Source organism: Phyllostomus hastatus, unplaced genomic scaffold (genome assembly GCF_019186645.2).
Source record: "Phyllostomus hastatus isolate PE091 unplaced genomic scaffold, TTU_PhHast_1.1 phas_contig_137, whole genome shotgun sequence".
Taxonomy (NCBI): domain Eukaryota; kingdom Metazoa; phylum Chordata; class Mammalia; order Chiroptera; family Phyllostomidae; genus Phyllostomus; species Phyllostomus hastatus.
In genome coordinates, this window is record NW_025333583.1 from 3,310,088 (window position 1) to 3,327,144 (window position 17,057).

A 17,057-nucleotide genomic window follows, 5' to 3' on the forward strand; every position below is an offset into this window, starting at 1 on the left:
TTTAAATTTTTCCATTTCTGCTATTTTTTTCTTCCTCCCCAGCTCCTTTCTTCCTGTTTTTCTTATTTCCTTCCCCCATTTTTCTCATCTTCATCTTAACGCTTTCTCATGGTCTACATGGTTCTGCATTACTGGCTCTTCTTTCACTTTTAACAACCCCCTCCATTTTTTCTCACATGTAATAGTCTCTAGCCCTAAACTTAGAATTTCCCAACTCAGAGTCTTCATATTCACTATTCTGGGGCCTAGAATGCTTCTTTCAAAATTTTCGTGTGTCAAGGGTCAAGGGTGTCATGGTCAAGGGTGTCATGTACAGCTATGTGTTGTGCGCAGCCCAACTCCAAGGGTGACACTCATTTAGACAAGCAACACTGTGGTCTAATTTTCCCCTAGAAGGAACTAAGCCAACATATTATCTCTTTAAAGGGGCCTTTCTCACAGCCACTTCTACAGCCCTCTACTCATCCTACTTCATCCAATAATATCACTCTATTGGTGTCTTTCATAACACTTATGGGACTCAGTAACAATCCTATACATTTTGCTGCTACATATTAATCATCTCTCTTCTTTAGGCCAAAGTTTCTTGAGTTTTGTGACTTCCCTTGCCTTATTCTAAGTTGCATTTTGCGAGATCTGTGTCATCTTAAACCATGCCTGTCACATACAAAGCAGTCAGTATTGACTAAATAAAAACACAAATGAATAAATCAGTGAGTACATTGTCCTTAGACACATTCATTTTTTATTTCTTAATGCTAGGGTCCCCATTGAAATTGGGCAGCATAAAAACTTGCCTCAAAATAGTGGCCTCACCATTGATGTGCTATGTAAAACATAATTTCCTTGGTTCCATAAATCTTTTCATCTTTGAAGGCTTTCATTTAACATGTAATTGTGCCAGTGAAATGTAGCTTACCAAGTAACATTTCTTTGTTATTTTTGTTAATGTACATAGAGTGTCTGATGACAGCAAGATTCAAAAAGACCTCTATGGAAATGGGGGAGGGAAGGAAGAAGAACATTTAGTGATGAAGAAATAGGAGGGTCCCACAGAGATTTTTCATCTAGTTTATAATTCTAACCAAGGCCTGGCTTTTTACTGCTTAAAAAGTAATAAAAGTGATGCTTGTGATGCCCCAAACTATATCCCTTTGTCCACATCATTTTAGTACAGCAGTGCTAGACAGTTTGTAGCTCTCTGCACTTTGTAGCTATCTGGTAAGGGGTTCTCTGTTTTGCTCTCTGATGACTATAAGGGCCACTCAGCCAAGAACAACACAGAAGTGGAGGATCAAAAGAACTTATGCACCCCAATGCTCCTAGCAGAGCAATTTACAATAGCCAAGTGCTGGAAGCAACCTAAGTGCTCATCAGTAAATGAGTGGGTCAAAAAATGATGGTACATTTACACCATGAAATACTACATAGCAGAAAGAAAGAAGGAGCTCCAACCCTTTGTGACAGCATGGATGGAACTGGGGAGCGTTATGCTAAGTGACATAAGCCAGGCAGTGAAAGACAATACCATATGATCTCACCTATGAGTGGAACCTAATCAACAAAACAAACAACCAAGCAAAATATAACCAGAGACAGTGAAATAAAGAACAAACTGACAGTAACCAGAGGGGAAGGGGGAGGGGGATAACAGGGGAAAGAAGAGAAAGGGTCCTCAAAGAACATGTATAAAGGACCCATGGACAAAGACAACAGGGTGGGTGAGGATTGAGGGTGTGGTGGTGGGTGGGGGGGTGGATGGAGACAACTGTACTTGAACAACAATATAAAAAAAGGTGAAGCATGAGATGAAGGAATTAATGCTCCTGAGAGCAATTTCAAGCTGCACAGGTATGAGATTTTGTAGTAAAATGTCTTGGATTCTCTCCATTTTTTGTGGGACACTTTCAAAGTTTCTACATTGTTACCCAAAAGGGTAAACTAAAACGTCGAGCCACAGTTACTTAGAAGCCATCGATGCATTTGGCATGGGGACTGTGCTTTTTCCATCTCACTTTCTCCACTTTCTCAGTAGTGAGTTTTGGAATCTCCTTCCAAATAACTACCTGAACTTGAATATCTGCTTTAGTACCTACCTTTGCTGGAACACAAACAGACAAGGATCTTTACCTTGTGTTTCCCCCCTTGTTTAATTTGTACCCCATCCATCCTCTTCACAAGAACCTATGTCACAGTTCTGTGCCACGTGGGGCAAAAGTAGGTTTAGCTAGTAGCTATAGGTAAGCAACCCAACCTAAATGAAGTTCCTAAAAACTCACTTGTACTTTCTGTTTGGCTTCTAACAGTACTTTTGTTGGGTTATCACTATGATGGGGAATGGGTTGGTGTGGTTATGTATTCACTCAAAATTGGAGAGATGAGTAGGTTTTCTAGAAGCATCTTTAAAAAATGTAAATGTCATTACCATTTTCATCCATACTTACTCTCATGAAAACTTTTGGAAAAACAAATTGTATTTTTAAGTACTTTGACATTAGTATTATTCTGAAGGTGATGGTTGTGACTACAAACTGCTCTAGCCTGCAACCCCTCGTGTTTATTGAGATAAGACTCTGTTTCCCATTCAGATTCCTGGCTAGATCAATAATGCTGTTTATATCATGACTGCTCCTCTCTTTGTAAATGCCTAACCTCTACTCTCTGGCAAAGAAAAACAGCATATTTTAACATACATTGAATCAGTGCCACAGTGCTTTCTGAAAATTACTGTGAACATCCATCATTAGAGATCTCTCAGGAAACATCTACCTTTTGAATAAAACTCTGAGAGTTATGAGATAGTGAATCATAGAAACAAGATTTGAATTCAGGCCACCTGACTCCAAGCCAGGAAAGATTAAGTAATATTTAAATGAATATTTTTCAGATGCGATAAAGCTTTAAATATTCAGTGATAATAAGTTGCTCTTCCAGAGGTAACTGGTCTTGGCCTATCTCTGAGGTACAATTAATTCTGTGGATAGTGGTGACCAGGACCCCACTGATGCCACAAACATGGTTTAGAAAGTAGAAAAAAAGCTGATTGCCAATTAGGAAGTTGAACCCTATGAAATATTATGCTTAATATTTATCATCTTTTTCCAGATGATAAAATTCAGATTTGGGGAACTGAAATAAACTGTCCACATTCACATACCTTGTAAGTAATAGAGCCACCTAGGCAGCCTGACTGTTCTTCCAACAACATTAACTGTGTCTCTATCATATAAATTATGGCTCTAGAAACAACTGAGTTAACCTAGCATCTCTTTCAAAGACTTACTAACTCTCTTAACTTGACTAGCAAACACAAATGTGCATTCAACCAAATTAGCATTTATTATGAGGGCCAGGACTGCCCATGGTAGGGAATATGAGATTGGACTTCAACAGAACTGTGAAAACGGAGTGGTCCTGGGTAAGCGGAAATCAATGGAGATATTTCTACACAAGGGAGGCTATCAGACTTAGATGAGAAACAGCCACGCTCAAATCTCACCATGCTTGAGTCCTTTAATCCTTTCTTTTTGGTGGATGTATGTCCCCAAAGGAATAAAGAAAAAATATACTTCATAAGTGCTTAGAACATCTAATGTGAACCACCTACTTTTAAACTGAAAAATAAAGTCAATGGCAGAAAAACTGGGATATATATATATATGTGGAGAGAGAGAGTGTCTGATATAGGAGTAGCAGGCTAGGCATTACACACATAAGTGGAAGAGAGATAAAATGCATTAAGGTAAATATTATTACAATTAAAATTATTAATATTTTATACATAGTATTTATTCATTGTTTTGATTTTATCTTTATTGCATTTTTTCAATGATCATTTATCCCCTTTATAACCTCCTCCCCCCCCACACTGTTGTCCATGTCCATGAGTCCTTTTCCTTTTTTGCTCCATCCCTCCACCCCCTAACTCCCCCCTCACAGCTGTCATTCTGCCCTCCATCTATGAGTCTGTCCCCATTTTCCTTGTGTGTTCAGCTTGGTCATTAGGTTCCCCACATGAGTTAAATCATATGGTATTTGTCTTTCTCTGGCTGGCTTATTTCATTTAGCATAATGTTTTCCAGCTCCACCCATACTGTAGCAAAGGATAAAATCTTCTTCTTTTTTATGAGCAAATAGTATCCCATCGTGTAAGTGTCCTATAGTTGTTTTGTCCGCTCGTCTATTGCTGGACACGGGCTGCTTCCATAGCTTGGCTATTGTGAAGAATGCTGCAATGAATATAGGGCCACATATGAAAGGGGTTTGGAAAGTATATTTTTATTAAAAGGTCTTTTGATCTGCTCTGGCTGGCATAGTTCACTGGATTGAGCACGGGTTGTGAACCTGAGTGTCACAGGTTCGATTCCCAGTCAGGGCACATGCCTGGGTTGCAGGCCATGACCCCCAGCAACTGCACATTGATGATTCTCTCTCTCTCTCTTTTTCCTTCCCTTCCCTCTCTAAAAATAAATAAATAAAATCTTTATAAAAAAAGAAATAAGATTTTTTAAAAAGTCTTTTGATCTTTATATGTCTATTATATTAATAAATTGTAATTTTAAAATTAATTAATTAATTTTAATAAGTAATACATACATAGCATTTATTTCAAAAAGACAAAGGTTAAAATCAAAAAGAACTGTTACTAACCTTCTCCCCACCTCTTTTAGCCTCCATCCTTAAAGAAAACCATTGTTACACATTCTGAACTTGGATTTGCAGGGATTTTTTCATCCAAGTGGTTTTTGTCAGTTCAATGTAAACCTACCTATTTTGTGCTATTTAAGAGTTTCATGATATCCCGTGGTATTTAGGTTATGTCAGACTGTATTTGTTTACTCTACTGCAATGAAATTCAGAATGTTTCATTATTGTTTTTCATCTCCCTCTGCAGTGCTACTAAAAAGTGTGGACTGAAGACTCTGACTTTCTGTAAAATTTTTATTACCAACCTGCAAGAAAAGAATGGAAATTGAGCATCAGCATTTAAAAACTTTAATTACAAATTGAAAATGTTACAATGACTAAGCGTGTATTCACTAATTATTAGTCTACCACAGATTGTGGAGGAAAAGACTCTGATTGCAGTTTTAGAAATACAGCACTTGGTTCTGACTTAGGAACAATAACTAATACAGTATAGGTACTAAATAAATATCTGTAGAAAGAGTAAATGAGTATGTAGTCTTGTTTCTAGCTTTATTGGGGAGTATGATTAACAGATAAAATATATATTATAAAGTGTACAATGTGATTATTTGATGTAGCTATACATTGTAAAATGATTACCATAATCAAGTGAATTAACATACCCATCACCTCATTGGTAGTGATTGTTGTGCCTGTGTGTGGCGAGAATACTGAGATCTACTCTCTTAGTAAATTCCAAGTATCCCTACACAATCTAGTTTCATTAATTATTTTTACCGAGCAGTACAATAGGTCTCCAGGAATTATGCATCTCATCACTGAAAATTTGTATCCTTTAATCAATAGCTCCTCTTCTTCCCCACTCCCAGCCTCTAGTAACCACCATTATACTCTGTTACTACGAGTGTGACCTTTTCTTAACATTCCACATGTAAGTGACATCATGTGATACATGCACTTCTGTAGTATACTTAGCATAGTGTTCTTCAAATTCATTTATGTTGTTGCAAAATTCAGGATTTCATTTTCTTAAGGCAAAGTGTATTCTTGTGTGTGTGTGTGTGTCTGCACTTTCTTCTCCTGAAATATTTATCAACTTAGGTTTTTTTTTCCATATTTTGGCTACTGTGGAAAATGCCGCAATGCTGTAATCAGAATGCAAGCGCAGATTTCACTTCAAGACAGTGATTTTATTTCCTTTGGCTAGCTACCAAGGTGTGGGATTGCCGGGTCACATGATAGTTCTATTTTTAATGTTTTGAGGACTGCTCACATTGTTTTCCATAGTGACTGTTCCAATTTACCTTCCCACCAAGAGTGAAATAAGGTTGTCTTTTCTTTACATCCTTGCCAAAAGTTGTTACCCCTGGTCTTTTGGATGACGGCCATTCTAACAGGTGTGAGTTGATATTTTGTTGTGCTTTGCATTTGCATTTCCCTCACGATAGTGGTGTTGCACATCTTTTAATATGACTACAGAACCACAAATGACCCCACATATCTAAAGCTGTCTTGAGCAAACAGAAGAGGCTGAAGACAGAACATTTCCTGATTTCAAGTCCTATTAGAAAGCTATAGTAATCAAAATAGTATTGTGCTTGCAAAGAAGCAGGCATATAGGGCAACAGAACAGAGTCAAGAACCCAGAAATAAATCAGTGCATATGAAGTCAACACACTTTTGAAAAAGACACCAAGAATGCACAGTGGGGACAGGATAATCTTTTCAATAAACAGTGTTAAGAAAACTGGACATCCACATGAAAACAAATAACACCTTAAATGACACCATACAGAAAAGTCAGCTCAAATGGATTACAGACTTGAATGTAAGGCCTGAAACCATAAAACTAAAGCAAAACACAGAGGGAAAACTTCTTGACATTAGCAATGATATTTCGGATTTGACACCAAAAGCAGAGGCAACAAAGGCAAAAATAAACTGGTGGGACCACATCAAACTGAAAAGCTTCTCCACAGCAAAGGAAACCACCAACAAAATGAAAAGACAACCATTCAATGGGAGAAAATATCTGCAAATTATATATTTGATAAAATGTTAATATCCAAAGTATATAGAATTCATACAACTCACGGCCAAAAATACAATCCAATTAAGAAATGGGCAGAGGACCTAAATAGATAATTTTGCCAAGAACACATACAGAATGACTCCCACCTGCCTTAGAAAAACACGTTTTTAGCTTTCACTCATGTCAGTCAAGAGGGAGGAGGGGTCAACAATCACCCTTCCAGCCTGGCCATGAGGTGGGCAGCCTCAGAGAAAGAAAAAGAAGTTAACTCAGTCTTGCCTTGGAGGTAGTCATGAATAAGCCAATCTCTCTCCTCTGGGTAAGTAAAGGTGAAGGGGTTTTTTCCAGAATTTCGGAGACAGTTGGAGTGGTGACATAATACTTATATTGGCTGGTCCTGGAGTATGAAAAGAATGGAGAAAGAGTTTCCTTTTGTATAAGGGAGAAAGAAATTGAGCTCCAGATGTTAGGAAGAGTGGAAAAAGATAGTTATCTTAAATGGAAATGTAGGGCCAAGTGGGAAGGCACCTGAAACTGCTCTGGAAAAAGCCAACATTGAAAAGTTAGGATGAGATGTTACGTGAGTGAAAGGGAAAAAAAGAAAAGTGTTGACCATGACCATACTGAATCTCATTGTTCCAATGAAACTTTTATTAAAATTTTAAAAAATCAGTATAAAATATCGATGTTGATATGAGTGGCATTGATAAAAATGACTCCTTAAGAGAATAAAATTATATTTTTAGATCCAATGCTGTTTTTAGAATGTGCGGAGATATGTTTGCTGGGAGAGTTTGGGGTGAGAGCTGCTGTTCTCGCTAAGTATAGTTCATGTTGCTACTAAATCAAGCCAACAGGTGTTCAACACCCAGCTGTCCCTGCTGCCTCAGGAAGTCTCCTCCCGCCACTGGAAATGTCAGACTCAGTTTTGAGCCCACAACTCATATGCACACAGTTATTATTTGGGTTTCTTTGGCCTTCTGTTAGTAGTGCTTCAGAAAAATAATTACTAGGTGCTTGAATAAATACAGAGATATTAATGAACCATTAAATAGTGTGCTGGAAAATAATGGGACAAATCTTATTTTTAAATAGTCCATTTATGCAAGTAAATCAATCATTTTGTGTCAACAGAATCCCAAATAATGCTCCTCTCTTCAAACATCCCGTGTCACAACAGACACTCTTTCCAAATACACATGGGAATTCTTAGCTTGCTATATTATTTCAAACATAGTTGGGGCTGCTGTAACTTAGTTCCCACATTACAATGGCTTAAGCAAGATAGACTATTTTTCTCCCACAGGTGTCTGGGGCTTGTCCCGTGGCTTTATGACATCTAAAACCAACCCCCCTTCCATGCAGTTACTTTTCAATCATTGGGTATTGCCCAAATCTTCATGGTCCAAAGTATACTTACAAGCCTTCCAGCCTGTATGGAAGGTGGCCATACACACAGCTCTTTTAAAACCATGATTGCATGCTGCTTACATCCTGTGTAGCCGAGTTCAATGCCACGGCTACAAGGAAGCTTATCGAGTGAACTCTCATCTGAGAAGTCACTGGCACAATGGAACTCTAGATGGTTTATTGCCACGAGAAAGAAACACAGCAAGCATTTTAAAGACAAGTAGCAGAATCCGCACCATGGCTGTATGAAATAGAGGAATTAACTGCTCCTGGGGAAGATTCTCTCAACCAAAATCGTCAATGCACAACCTATGAAAAGATCATTTATACTTGATTATGTAAAATTATAAAATGTTACATAGCAAGTGAATTAGCAAAAGACAGCTTTTGAGAACCATCTTAAAATGTGACTTTCAAGAATCATCTTAAAATAAAGATGAAAGATATTTCCAATCCCAACAGTTCATGTGAACTGATAGGGAAAAGGAATATATCACATAGAAAACAATCCCAAATGCCCAAAAAGGGAGGAAATCGTGATCAAACCCACTAGTGAGGAAATGTAAACTAGAGCAATAAAATATTGCTGTCAGTGCCTAATACTAGAAGATCTACAAAAGTCTCAATGCCCACTCCAGCAGAGGTTCACAGAAGGGCCCGTTTGCTCACTGGGGCCTTCCTGTGAATGAGTAGAAGAACAGTGGGGGAAGGGTAGAAGAAAAAGAACGTCAAAAATGAAGAGAAAGAAAATTATGAAAAATAAAAACCAAGTTGTTTTACATAAATGTGCATAAGTATAAATATTTTAAATTAATAACTTAAAACCAAAAAACACATGTTCCTTTACCTCAACTACCAAATTTTGATTACAGTGACACAATCTTTGGGTGGAAGGACTTGTATTTTTTTTCCTTTTTATCCTTTGAAAAACATGTTTCTCAGAGAAACAAGAGACATATATGGTTAATCTGTGGATTATGGATACACATGTGGTTAATTCTTCACATTAACTCCACCTTTTGATTGTAGAAAAACACCTAAGGGCTGCAATTTTTTTTTGAGATTCTGGTCTAATTTGAGGTAATATTGAGTTCAGAAGGATTGAAGGTTCCCTATGAACCATTAGCCTTTTATAGGTTTTTAACATAATGTTGGTTAAATAGCACTCAGAAATTGTTCAGATTAAGTAATTATTTAATAACATACATCAAGCTCAAGTTACTCAGAAGAACAAACTACTATGAATGTGATTACGAAATTATCTGACAGCAACACACACTGTGGTGCTCGTACGTGACATTGAATAATTCCTCGAGCATTATGGTTGGAAACGTATCTCTTCCTTCTCTTGATCTCACCCTTATCGTATTTATGCATATCTCATTTCTTACCATTACCTTTCACTACTACCCTACAACATGATTACCATTTTAACTTTTTTATTGAGTATATCTGATACTATTAAAAATAGTGTAAAACAAGTAGGCACAAAATTGACTTCTGCAACTGAATTAAATCTGTCTCAATTAACTGCACGCTGGTTGGCACAAGAAACTTCCTCCAAGGTTGTGATGGTTGCACGTTACTGACCTGCAGGACAAAGATGTCACGTATTATATTCACTTGGCTTCTGAGCAAATGAATGCCAAAGTTGTTTTAAAAGTCAAAGTTTGGCTGGCGTAGCTCAGTGGATTGAGTGTGGGCTTCAAATCAAAGCATCGCAGGTTCGATTCCCAGTCAGGGCACATGCCTGTGTTGCAGGCCATGACCCCCAGCAACCACACATTGATGTTTCTCTCTCTCTCTCTCTTTCTCCCTCCCTTCCCTCTCTAAAAATAAATAAAACCTTTAAAAAAAGTTTTAAAAAAGTCAAAGTTGTTTAAAAATGGAATATTAAAGCCTAGATAGAAATACTATCAAAAAATATAAAAGAAATAAGCAAAGAACTAGATAGTAAGGTGAGTACACATAGTAGCAATAAAGGACTTTCATTTAACAATTACTGCATGTATTATTATTAAAGTAATACTCCACATACATTGCAGATTTCAGAAGCTCAAAGTATTATCTAATTAATTTACATAACTTCCCTTTAGTGTAGAGAAGGAGTAGGCACTCACTTCAAAGAGTTACCAAAGAGTTACAATTATGACTTTTTAATGACTGGTTCTGTGAATGTGTGAAGAACAGAGATTTGCTACTTACAGTTCATTTGTTTTTGTAGTGCAGAACCACTTTCCAAGCAGATTGTCCCCTTCAACATGGAAATGCAAAGAAATACTACAAAATCACAATATAGTGGCACAGCATCTATAAAGCACTCTTATTACCACAGAGAGTTGTCAACACAGCTGAGTCATCAAGGCTACTAGCCCTGTTACCCTAGCATTGAGTTGTTAAGAGGATAGCCCGTGAATTTCACTAGGATATTTTATTGTGAACATCTTTCACTGCAAGGCAAATTCGATTTTTAGCCTGGCAGGAAAAATTTGCATCGGCTACGTGTTCAACTCCTTAAACACTGGACAAATTAACAGAGAAGAGTGATAACCTTTAAAAGGGAAAGACATACATGATCTGACAGCTGTAGCAAGATGCAGGGTAATCAAGATGCCCCTACAGTGAAGTAAAATATTTTAATGGAAGCACAATAATTGATCAAAGAGACATTCAGGCCTCCTGGGTCTGAAGTGAGGCTATTCCAAGTCCTTAAATCTGCCATAAAGCTCTAATGGACACCCAGGGGGACACTTCTGACAATTTATTTTAGTTTAAGTGAATTCCGGGACCTTAAATTAGAAGAGAACCTAGTCACTTGGTAGATTTGCTCTCATTTTCTGTTTCTGATGGCTTTATGGATTCAATTTAAATTTCTCATCATTACTAATTTCATGATAAGCAGCAAACAGCTGAAAGATATGTCACTGAATAGCTCCACCCATCTGTGAAGCTCATTTTCTGGAAGGGCCTGATTTTTATCTTCTATATATATGTGTGTGATCCTTGGTTCAAGTTCTTAAAATATGCTCTCATATTTTGCTCAAATACTAGCTCAAACCATCCTTTATGTTTGTATAAGTTTTATCTGTTTTTTAAAAAATTGATATTACTGATGGCCCTGGACAAATAGCTTATTTGATTAGGGCATCATCCCAATACCCCAAGGGTGAAGGTTCAATCCCCTGTCAGGGCACATGTAAGTATCAACCAATGAAAGCATGAATAAGTGGAACAACAAATTGATGTTTCTCTGTCTCTCCCTCCTTCTCAAATCAATCAACATTTTTTAAAAATTGGTATTATTTGTATAATAGTGATGCTAACACACCATATTAACCAACCACACATTTATGCCATCTTACTAATATCAGAATAGAAGCTGGTGAGTATGAGGGATCCTTGTGAAATTACTTCCCTTTCTTAGACAACTGCAAAATGACTATGGAAGGAGAAAGCCATTGCCTTGTGTAATATGGAGAAGCTTCTTCCAAACAGCCTCTTCAAGTATGCAAAGTTTTTGAATCTCACTGGGACCACTTTCCGTAATAGAGCTGCCTGCCACCAGTTTTATTCTGTCAGCTAAACAGGTGTACTATAATTTTGAATAAAAAAATAGAAAATACCTTGTGCTATAGTAACTGGACCTCCGCCCCCGTTACAAATGTGCCTTCTTTGGGTATCCAGATTATTCAGAATAATTTACTAAATACCTACACAACCTGAATACTTTGATAATTCCTTCCTCCTCTGCACAATTCATGAATAATTATAAAAATCAGAAAACCAAAAAAAATCTAACAGAAATAAAGGCCTCTTGAAAACCATTTCTCATTTCCAAATACAAATGCTCATAAACTCTTTTCAATTCATTTTTAAAATTATAAATAGATATGATAAAATTTCCCATGCAAAGCACTTCATTTGATGAGTTTTAATACATGTGAATTATTTTGTAACCACTCCCACAATCAAGATATAGAAGATTTATATCACTCAAAAATGTTCCCTTAAACTCAACTGAAACCAATATTCTTCCCTCACTCCCAGCCCCTGGGGAGCACTACTGTCTGCTGTCACTAAAATGTCATCATTTATGTAACTTCATACAAATTAAATCATGCCCATGACCAGCTACTTCAGTTGACTCTCCATATAACAAGGTTGTAGGTTTGATCCCCAGTCAGGGCACATGTAAGAAACAACCAATGAATACGTAAATCAGTGGAAGAAGAAAGTAATGTTTCTCTCTCTTCTTCTCTGTCTCTGTCTCTCTCTAAAAATCCATAAAAATTAAATCATAGATGATACAATATTTTGTGTCTGACTTCTTTCACTTAGCATAAAATTTGATCTTGCTGCTTTGTACAATGTGAACAACCTCTGACTTTATATCGTAGTATTTAGACTATTTACATTTATTGTCATTAATAACACAATGCGGATGGTTTCTATTTGTTCCATTTATTCCTTGTTATTTTCCTCTGCCTCTGCTTTTTATCCAAATTATTTGTGATTTTATCTCTGCTTTAGCTTTATCAACACTACCACTTTGTTTGACTATTCTACAGTGGCTCTAGGTTTTACAGAATACTTCTTTAATCTATTCCATCTATACTTAAATAATATAAGCCCACTTAATGTATAATATAACACCTCACTAGAGTAGTTACGTTGTAACTCCATTTCTCCTTCCCTTCAACATATGCTATAAAACCCATGACACTTTATTATACTTGCTTTACACAGTCAATTATCTTTTCCAGAGATGGAAAGCAAAACCTGTTATATTTGTCCACGTATTTCCCACATTGCTATCCTTCATTTTATAAATATTTTTTAATTTTTTAATTACAGTTGACATAGGTTATTGTGTTAGTTTCAAGTGTACAACCCAGTGGTTAGACTTTTACTTACGAAGTGATCACCCTGGTAAAACTGGAACCCATTTGACACCACACGTAGTTGTTGCAGTGCCACTGACTATATTCACTGCGCTGTATTTTGCATCCTCATGAGTATTCTGTAGATGCCAACTTGTACTTCTCAATCCCTTCACCTTTTTCACCCATCTCCCCAGCCTCCCTCGCATCTGGCAACCATCAAAATGTTCTCTGCATCTATGAGTCTTTTCATTCTGCCTGCTCATTTATTTTGTTCTTCAGATTCCACATACAAGCGAAATCATATGGCATTCATCTTTCTCTCTCTAACTTAGTTCCCTCGGCACAATACCCTTTAGGTTCGCCTATGCTGTGGCAGATGGCGAGATTTCATTTCTTTCTTATGGATGAGTTATACTCCATTGTGTATGCACATCACTTCTTCTTTGCCCTCCCATCTACTGGTGGAGAGTTACGTTGCTCCCATATCTTAGCTATTGTAAATCATGCTGCAGTAAACATATCTCTTTTCAATTCGGTGTTTTGGGTTTCTGCAGATAAATCCCCAGAAGTGTAATTGTTGGGTCCTTCTTTGTCTCTTATTATCGCTTTTGTTTTGAAGTCGATTTTGTCTGATACAAGTATTGCTTCCCCAGCTCTTTGTTTGTTTGTTTCCATTTCTATAAAATGTTTTTCATCCCTTAATTTTCATTCCCTGTGTGTCTTTCAATCTGACGTGAGTGTCTTGTACACAGCATATGCAAGGGCCGTGTTTTCTTATCCATTGTGTCACCCTATGTCTTTCGATTTGAGCGTTTAATCTGTTTGCATTTAAAGTAATTGGTGATAGGCATGTATTTATTGCAATGTTATTATTTATATTTCTCCTCCTCCTCTTCCCCTCCTCCTCCTCTCCTCCTCCTTCTAGAAAACCCTTTAACATACTGGTTTGGTGGTAATGAACTCTTTTAGCTTTTTATTATCTGGGAAGCTCTTTATTTGTCCTTTTGGGGGGGAATTAAAAAAAAAAGTTTTATTCAGGTACCCCACTAAGGAGAATGGTGAATGCCTATCTCAAAGACCATTTGCCCTTCCCTCTCAAGCCCAAGATTCTTAATGGATTAGGGAGGGGAGGGCTTTTTTCTATCTAATCATCTTGCTAGCTTTGGGGACCTCAGGCCTTGTCCATTCATCTTTCTAGTATTTTGTGTGCTCAGGCCCTGTTCTTTAATTTTTCTAGCTTTTGGTGTGTGGGGGCCCTGTTCATTCCTCTTTCTAGCTTTTAGTGGTGCTTAGTGTAAGAACCTTACTCTGTGCCACCTTGTTCAATGGGGGAGACCCCCCAGAGCTCCCTGTCTGCAGTGACAATCCTCCCCTTCAAAGTTCTGGACCTGTGCAGTCTTAGGAGGGTAAATGATGGAGGTCTCATCTTCTGTAGTCTCTTCTTGCTGTCGAGAGATGTAGTTTTACCTATCCCAGAGTCCAGAGATTCTTGCTATCTACTAAAAGAAGAAGGGAGTCAAAAATGCAGGGAAGCCTTTATGCAAGGAAGAAGAATTTCTGTCTTCATAAGGCAGCATATATAGTATTTAAAGGATGGCACTGCTGAGCCAGTGAAGCTGGGAAACTGCTTCATATTTCAAAAGATGGTGTTGTGGATGAACTTCCAAAGCGAGATCTATCGTGTAGATAAGAAATCGATTATTTAGTGAGGGTATGCCTACTTGTACAGGGGGAATTGTAGTGAAATCAAGAACTAGAGGGGCTAAAGCATCCCCACAATCTAATCCTGAATGGGGCTGGGGGATACATTTGCTGAAAAAGCCAGTATCTAGGATATGCAAACAGAGCATGGGCGTCAAGTATAGCAACTGTCGAAATGTAATAATAACATAAACACTAACATTGTCACTTATCTTTGGGAGCTTCTGTTCCCTTCTGAAAGAGGAATTTTAAATCTCCTTCTGGAGTGCAGGTCTAACTCTTTTGCAGTATCAACAGCTACAGCAAGATCCAAGTTCTGCTCAGGCAGTGCCAGCTTTATCCATGTGTGGTGGATCCAAGACTTGATTCCTGTGAGCTTTAGAGAAGAATGTGTTGTCAGCAGGACATCACAGGGACCAGTCCATTGCCTGGCTAACTGCCATTCAGGACCTTGAGTCTTCCAGGTCTTTAGTAAGACTCAGTCTCCTGGCTAGAATGCAGGTAAGGACTCATCAGATGGATCGACAGACCTACAATGATCAAACTTGTGCAAAGTCATTAGTGTTTGCCCTAAGTGTTCTACATATTGTTTGATTTTTGATTCACATTCTAAATCTAAAGCAGGTATTCCTAAAACAGAAACTTGGAAAGGTCTCCCATAAACTATTTCAAAAGGGCTTAATTTAAGCACACTCTGGGGCATTATTCTAATTCAGAGGAAGACAATAGGGAGTGTCTGGTCCCATTTCAAATGTGTTTCCTGGAAGATATTCACCAGGGTCTTCTTTACTGCGTGGTTCACTTTCTCACTCTTTCCTATCAATTGAGATCTCCAAGATGCATGTAGTTTCCATGGAATCTACAGTGCCTGTACTACCTTGTGGGAGATTTCTGAAGTGCATGATGGTCCATTGCTGCTTTGAATGCTGTAAGAAAGCCCAAACCTAGAAATTATTACCTTGAGTAAAAAGTTTTGCTACATCGGTTTCCTTCTCAGGTCTAGTGGGGTATGCCTCTACTCATCCAGAGAAGGTAGCTACAAAAACTAACACAAATTTAAAGTTTCCTATGGTTTTACGCATCAGCGTATAGTGACCTTACCAGTCCTCAAACGGGCATATCCCTTTATATCATACTCCCTTTCCTGTGGGGGCACATTCTGTCTCAGGATTATTTTTGGCACATAGCTGACAGGTGTGGATAATTTTCTGAATGATTCTCTATAAATGAGGGCCCTTCAAATGTGGTCTAATGAGGTCCATTAAAGCATGCCTTCTACAATGAGTCTTTTCATGTAAGTGTTTGTGGGTGGGATATATGAGAGTTTCAGGGAGTAAGATCAAACCATGAGTCTTCCATATAGAATTAGGGTCAGTGTTAGAGAATCCCAATTCACTCCCTTCTCCCCTTTGGTCACTGTCAGTTTGTTCTTCATTTCCATGTCTCTGGTTCTATTTTTGCTCACTTGTTTTGTTGATTAGGTTCCACTTATAGGTGAGATCATATGGCATTTCTCTTTCACCGCCTGGTTTATTTCATTTAGCCCAAGACCCTCCAGTTCCATCCATGCTGTCACGAAGGGGAGGAATTCCTTCTTTTTTTCTGCTGTATCTGTCCTATCATTCTAAATAATAGCTTTTCTGGTTAGAGTAATCCTGAAGAGCATAAGTGGAAACTGAAAAAACCCTTGGAATATTTGATGTAAACACAGAAACAGAAAACTTAGCAGAGCAAGGTTAGAAGTCACATCATCTCCATGCCATTGTCTGTCTACTACTGCAGAGGCTTTAGTTCCTTCTTATCATTTGATATAATAGCCCACCTACCAGAATGTCACATCTCTGACATGTACTTTTATAAAGAACATGATCAAGAAGTAAAAATATCCTCACAAGTCTTTGAATAGCAGAATATTTGTAGCAGGAGTCACAAGATGCATGTGTGATCATCAGTGCATTTGGCCCTTCGTCTGATCTTTTTAGTTCCTCACTTGTGTTTAGTTTTCTGTTTTCCAAGCTCATGGCAACTGAAATAATAGGATTTCCATGGAGATATTTGTGAAGGAAATCCTAAGTTGAAAGAAAGAAACAGAAAATTATTAAGGCTGAGAAAAGCTGAAAAGATGTATGTTGTTCTAATGATTTCTAATTCCAAAATTAAAAGTAATTTTTATCTTGTGTTTAGGGAAAATGTAATGTTAAGCACTTTTAGGCATCTTCTAATTTATATTTTATTAATAAATATAATATACAATTAATTTAATTAAACCACCATAAATTGTAATATCCCACTTAACAAATAAAAGAATAGACTCAAGGAAATTAAGTAACTGGACCTAATTAATATGCCTAATAAATGGCAGATCATGGTCAAAAAAACTA